Below are 7,598 nucleotides of genomic sequence, written 5' to 3' on the forward strand. Positions count from 1 at the left end.
AAGAAGGGGTCATCCTCCGGTCCATCCTTGTCGGCGTCGTCGGGCTTCCTCTCTGAGACTCAGGCCGTGGAGGGATCTTCGGCAGCTAACGGGGTGGGAGGTGGTACCACTAACCGGCGGCTACAAAAGCGGATGGGATCGGGGCGACCTTAGGAGCGGCACTGGACGAGGCGAGGATCGTGTGGGAGGCTAAGGAGAAAGTGTGAGGCTCGGTTCAGCTCGAGCACAGGTGTGACGGGAATGTAAAATACGACGCTGCATTACCAAACGCGTGTAACATTTTGGGATCACGCTGGAATTGGATGACGGGAAAAAAGTCATCCAACCAAACACTACCATAGTGTGTGACTATAGGAACAAATCGATTTATTTGGCTTACTCTATTTGCAAAATTTAATGCACACACATATTCAACAGTTTCCATTATACAGTACTGGTAATATCTTAAACCATGGATTCTAATACTTTCACTTAAAAATGTACTATTGCATCTTTCACTTGCATATTTAATCACAAATAGGACGAAGATGATGCCTTACTACACTCTAGCCTCCATCCACCTCTGGACATTCATGTTCCACCTACACAATTTCTTATACTTCCCAATTACATCTTACTTTTGGTATCATGTTGAACCTGACATTTTTTTTTGAACAACAGGAAGAGCACATGCCAAGAAGGCCAAATGAAACAGTTGGTGTTCAAGAAGGCCACATGAAACAGATGGTGTTCGGCTTAAAAGAAGTCTAATCGAGTTAATTCAAATTTGACATGACATGATCAATCGACAAACCTTTATCTAGACACAAACTAACTTCTTCTCTCAGATATCTAGGTCGACTCTGTCAAGAATCCTTACATCTCATGAGATTTACTTTTCATGTATTTTACTTTATCATGTGTGTGCAATGTGTTTGACAAAATATCTATGCTTGATATGATGGAGTAAATGATTGCAGCATTTCAGTTAGATATTGATGCTTGACAGGCTTTAATCATTACACTTTTTGTTTGTTCAGAAAATTGAGAATTTAAGAATAAGGTGACACTGAGATTAACATGTACATGCTTCTTCTTAAATTCTTTGGCAAGTTTTGCATTATTAATAAATGGATCTTTTAAAGGACTAGCTAGCGATTTTTTTTGCAAAGTATTTTTTGTGTGGTAATCTGCTAAAATATGTTTGTTCTTACAATATGCATGCAAGCTTCCCCTGCGATATCATGCTTTGCTTTCTTGGACTCTACATGCATTCTGGATGTACAATTTGTTATCAATTTGGAAGTACTTGATAGCATACAAACAATGTGGTGTGTTTATTAAATTGATATAGTTTACAACCAGCTCTTTGTTTTTGTCAACATGTACCAGATTGGGTTACCTATACAGGAATAGAAGTACGCTCATGTTTTACAATGTGTATGTTATCTGTCAAGTTTTCTTTTGCTCTACGATTCTACTGGCACATGCACACATATGGACACCCATACTGGCATGTAAACTTACAAAACATGAAGCATCCAAGATCACATTGTACAAGATGTTGACGCGAGAGTACCGTGCCAAAATCATGGCGGAGTTCCACGGCGCAGAAGCCAAACTATCATTGCGGTATGCCAACCTTCGAGCTCTTCATAGCCGAGCTCGTAGTAGGGGGAGGTGGACGAGGAGGGCGGTCCATGGCACTGGCGGTCCATGAGCAGGATGCACACCGTAGAGGAGGAGGAGGCGATACTCATTGATGACTTGATGTTGCAGCTGACGGAGTAGATCACCTCTTCTCCATTTTTTTAGAAAAGGAGGATGACCCCCAGCCTCTGCATCTGGGAGATGCATGCAGCCATTTTATTGATTATTCTCGAGGACCTTACAAAGTAGTACAACAATATGCCTGAATCCGCCATCTTGGCAACATCTGCCGCTACTCCTAGACATATGATGAAAGGGGTGCAAGCTGGGTGAAAGATCGTGGATGTCGCCTAGAGGGGGGGGGGGGTGAATAGGCGTTTTAAAATAATTACGGTTTAGGTTTGAACAAATGCGGAATAAACCTAGTGGTTAATTTGCCAAGCACAAAACCTAAAATAACTAGGCTCACCTATGTGCACCAACAACTTATGCTAAGAAAGATAAGCAACTATGTGAAAGCAAGATATATGACAAGAAACAATATGGCTATCACAAAGTAAAGTGCATAAGTAAAGGGCTCGGGTAAGAGATAACCGAGGCACGAGGAGACGACGATGTATCCCGAAGTTCACACCCTTGCGGATGCTAATCTCCGTTTGAAGCGGTGTGGAGGCACAATGCTCCCCAAGAAGCCACTAGGGCCACCGTAATCTCCTCACGCTCTCGCACAATGCAAGATGCCGTGATTCCACTAAGGGAGCCTTGAAGGCGGTCACCGAACCCGTACAAATGGCAACCCTTGGGGGCGGTCACCGAACCCGTACACTTTGGCAACCCTTGGGGGCGGTCACCGGTACCTGTCAAATTGCTCGGGCGATCTCCACAACCTAATTGGAGACCCCGACGCTTGCCCGGAGCTTTGCACCACAATGATTGAGCTCCGAACACCAACAACCATCTAGGGCGCCCAAGCACCCAAGAGGAACAAGCTCAAGGGTACCAAGCACCCAAGAGTAATAAGCTTCTCAACTTGTAACTTCCACGTATCACGTGGAGAACTCAAACCGATGCACCAAATGCAATGGCAAGGGCACAGGGAGTGCCCAAGTCCTTCTCTCTCAAATCCCACCGAAGCAACTAATGCTAGGGAGGAAAATGAGAGGAAGAACAAGAAAGAGAACACCAAGAACTCCAAGATCTAGATCCAAGGGGTTCCCCTCACATAGAGGAGAAAGTGATTGGAGGAAATGTGGATCTAGATCTCCTCTCTCTTTTCCCTCTAAAACTAGCAAGAATCCATATAGGGATTGAGAGTTAGCAAGCTCGAAGAAGGTCAACAATGGGGGAAGAACACGAGCTCAAAGGATTAGGTTCAATGGGGAAGAAGACCCCCTTTTATAGGGCCTCCCGAATCCAACCGTTATGTGCTCAGCCCGCACACAAGCGGTACTACCGCTCAGGCAGAAGAAACAGGGAAAAGGAGCAACAAAACATGAACCTTGGGGCGGTAGTACCGTAGGAGACAGCGGTACTACCGCTGGGTTAGGCGGTACTACCGCACCCTTCGGCGGTACTGCCGCACAGAACGAAGGGGAAAGGGAAAGAGGGAACCGGGCGGTACTACCGCGGAGGAAGGGCGGTACTGCCGCTAAGGAGCGGTACTGCCGCACTACTGCTGCAGCGAGGTACCGCACAATCCGACACAGAAAAAGACCCCTCGAATCGACGCGGTAGGGACCTGGTAAGCCAACGGTAGTACTGCTGAGGAGTCACCGCCGGTACTACCGCTGCGGAGCGGTACTACCGCTTATGACTCCTCAGCGGTACTACCGCTGGGTACCACGGTACTACCGCTGGACCCTGACAAAAACCACACTCAAGAAAACCAGAACTGCCATAACTTCTGCATATGAGCTCCGAATTGAGCAAACTCAAGCTTGTTGGATATAGTAAGAAGAGGCAGGGGAGGTATGCCTAACAAAAAGAGGAGTGAAACCTCCAACCGAGAAGAATCGGCAAAACCTCCAACATCGAAAACATCATAGAAGATGCAAGCGAACTCCGTTTTCAATGAACTCAAGCTTGTCAACAAGATGACCGTAAGCTCTAAGACTCACAAAGAGAACCAAATAAGAACCAAGAAAGATGATGCAAGGATGCAATGGTTTGAGCTCTCAGCGAACGATACGATCAAGCTACTCATCAAGAGCCCCCCTTGATAGTACGGCAATCGATCCTATAACCCGGTCTCCCAACTACCATCATGAGACCGGTAAAATACAAAACCTATCAAGGGCAAACCTTTGCCTTGCACATGGTCCACTTGAGCTAGATGATGACGATCTTGACTCCCTCAAGTCGGACCACCTTTCTTGATTGGATTGACTCGATGAAGACTAGTTGATTGCTCCCCCATACTCCACTATGGGTGAGCCACTCTTCTGCACATCTTCACAAGTCCATTGTCACCACAAAGGACGACAAGCTTCAAGCATTTGATCTCTTCGTGATGCTCCACTTGAACTTGCACACCGCAACCTTTCTTGATTGTGTTGACTTGATGAAGACTAGTTGATTGCTCCCCCATACTCCACTATGGGTGAGCCACTCTTCCGCACATCTTCACAAGTCCATTGTCACCACAAAGGACGGCAAGCTTCAAGCATTTGATCTCTTCGTGATGCTCCACTTGAACTTGCACACCGCAACCTAACCCCACAAAGAACCCTCACGAAGACCATGGGTTAGTACACAAAGCGTAATTGACAATGCTTACCATACCATGGGATCACTTGATCCCTCTCGGTACATCCTCTACGCTTTGTGGGTTGGTCAACTTGATTCACTCTTTGACTTAGTCTTGATCAACCTCTCACAAGACCACTCTTTAGGTAATTCCTTGAATAGCACCTTGGTCGACACAAACTCTCCTTGAAACCAACACATGTCCTCCAAGAAAAGCCTATGGAAAAAACCTTCAAATATAACTCAAGGCAACCATTAGTCCATAGAGATTGTCATCAATTACCAAAACCAAACATGGGGGCACCACATGTTCTTTCACTGGGCCAAATACCCAGACCTCTCACCTAAGACTAACATCTAAAGTCGGAGGCCCCGACCGAGCCACATACCGGGTTCGGGGCACAATCCGATCCGACGCACTCACATGTGTCGTCGTCGCCATCTCCCACCGGTCCATCTATAGAGCAGATTGAGGTGCCAACCTTGGCAGTTACCTCCGCCATTGACGCCACCATGATGCCAAACGACTACCACCATCTATGCTAGTCCATCTCCAAGCAGAAGGAACGCTACCACAGGACGAAGAGCGGTGGAGAATAGGTGAAACGTCGTACACATTGCCGCCGCCAAACACCTCAACACACCGCAAAGCGCCCACCATGCTTCCGGGAACCCCAGGCGACGCCTTCAAGAAGGAGCGCGACGAGGGTACGACGCCGTTGCCCGCAAGGGGAACTAGAGCTTTCGCCCAAAGGAAGATCACAGTGAAGAGATGGGAGAGGACCTCGATAAGGCCTCCAAGAAGGGGACAGACGCCCAACAAAGGCGCCGCCATTGTCGTGGCCTCCGCCGACGGCCAAGGGTTTCCCCCGGTCCCGCCCCATCCCATCCACCCGGCCAAAGACCTGGCCAGGGGAGCGCACGCAGCCGGAGAAGGCGTTGGACTTCATCGAAGCAGGCACGCCGGGTGACGGGGCACCCCGACCCACTATAGTAGATGTCCACCAAGACCTCGCTGCTCACACGGCCGAAGTCGCGGACCACCAGCACCCACGGCCGTCGCCCGCCGAAGAGGCAACGCCGTCCACACCGCCCGAGGCCGCCGCCCCGACATCCACCCACCGCACACATCCCGTCGAGACATGGAGAACGACCCACACCGCCGCCACCAGGGAGCACCACACCACGAACACCCTAGCCGGGCAGGACGAGGCAAGGCCATGCCGGCCAGATCTGGGCGGATCCGGCAAACCCCGGCCCACCAGCCGCCAGATCGAAGTATGGCCCCGATCCCAGAGCCAAGGCAGCCGGATCTGATGGGCGGAGCCGTCCCCGGCGAGGAGGCGTGGGGCGACAACGCCGGCGGCAGCCGCCGCAGAGGGCCGGCCTCAGCGGCCACCAGGGAGCAGGGAAAGCGGGCGGCGGCGCCCGATGCAGGGTGGGGGACTCTCCAGAGGTCGAGGCGGGTGCATGGGGAAGCCCCCGCCGCCGCCTACCACCGCGCGGGCAAGCCCGATGACGGCTGCCAGTGGCGGGGGGGGGGGGGGGGGAGGAGAAGGGGAGGCGGGGGACCGGCGGCGCCTAGGGTTTCGCCCCCGAGTCGCCCGAGAGCGGACGACGCAAAGATAAGTCGATCACCTCTTCTCCATGCCGGAGGGGGAGGAGTAATTTAAAATCCACTTAGAAGTCACTAATGCATGTTGCATGATAGAGGACTCTCCTGCATACTCAGACATTGAATCAGGGATTTGGTTCTTCGTCTCAGGAATCTCGTGCGAGCATCTCACTTCCACTCGCTGGTGCCTGTGGATGGCCTTGTCAGAAGCGGCCACGTAGCAGCTAAGATCTGATGTTGGGAATGCGCCAACGGCATTTGGTTGCACAATCTGGTTGGGCCTGTGTGCTAGTGTGCGTGCGGGGTGCAGTTGAGTGGATTTTAAGCCGTATAGAACACTGAAATCTAGTCACCATACTGTCCCGTGTATTCTTCTTCCCTAAGTCTGCTCGGTTGTATCCTCCTCACGTCCGGCGATAGCCGATGGCAACAAGGCCCTTAAAGAACTTTTCTCTCCGCTATGCATCTCCACTGCTATGAAGAATGAACACGAAACTTTGGTACTTGGACCTATTATCTCCTCGTGAGATGCCTCGGGTCTCCAGTTGAAAATCCATCGCGCCATACTACCCCCTGCTATGGCCGTATGCATCTTTCTGATGGAGAGGCCGGGGAATTCCCCCTTTTCGAAAAAAATACTACCCCCTGCTATTTTGGCTTAGGAAAGTTTGAAGCAAGGAACAAGTTTGCATTCACCTCTGCATGAATTCGGCTAGGCCTTACATGCAAGCTAGACGCTTACCGAGATTTGACCAGTTCTGAATTAAAGGTTTTGAAGTCTTCCCTGAAAATTTGGCCTACTAAAATTTCATACTTATAATTTACAAGATGTGTGTAGCGCTGCATCCTCTCGACAACCGCTTATTCAATCTTTGAGCACCCCTGAGAATATGTATTATTCTTCTTTCAAAAGGTAAATCAAAATCTCCAGGCATCTGCATATGTACATAGGCTGTAGGAGTTTTCCTTGTCACATGAGGATAAGTGCCATCATAAGATTAGCCATTCATCATAACCCTACCAGAAGTCACTTTTTGCCCCGTACAGCTGCAGCTACAGTGCTACACATAAACTAGAAATTTGGTGATGAGTGAAATGATATCAATCAAATGAGTGTTTGTGCAATTTTTCCCTGTACTACTGCAGCTGTCCATTTTACTCTGTCTTCCTACCTTCTCTACACATAAGGATGCAAGTGTGGGTCACGCTAGGCCCAAAAACACAATGAATTAGTTTGGAATACACTAGCAACCTCAAACTTTCCTAATCAAGGATCCGAGTGCTTGAAAGCTAGAAGCGGGCCTGATTGGGTGCCGCTTTGCATCCCTATACATATCCATTTTAGCCTCATCTCATTATTACTCGTCTTATGGATTCATCTTCAAATAACCATCACTGTTTATTTACTACACCATTTACTATCACTCTTCATCTATTTCTCTCTAATACCATGAGTCCAGTTTTAGTGTGTGATGTAATCTCTATACAAGGTAAGTTTGGAGTACCCAGACACCTCAGCTGCTTGTCCTACCAAAAGAAATGAACTGGCCGGAAATGTGGGCTGTAAAGCCTATTCATCCCCAAGAAGAAACCCAACTGTCTTGTATTC

The sequence above is a fragment of the Triticum urartu genome, chromosome 7A (assembly GCF_056163025.1).
Source record: "Triticum urartu cultivar PI428250 chromosome 7A, HENAU_Tu73, whole genome shotgun sequence".
NCBI classification, from domain to species: Eukaryota; Viridiplantae; Streptophyta; class Magnoliopsida; order Poales; family Poaceae; genus Triticum; species Triticum urartu.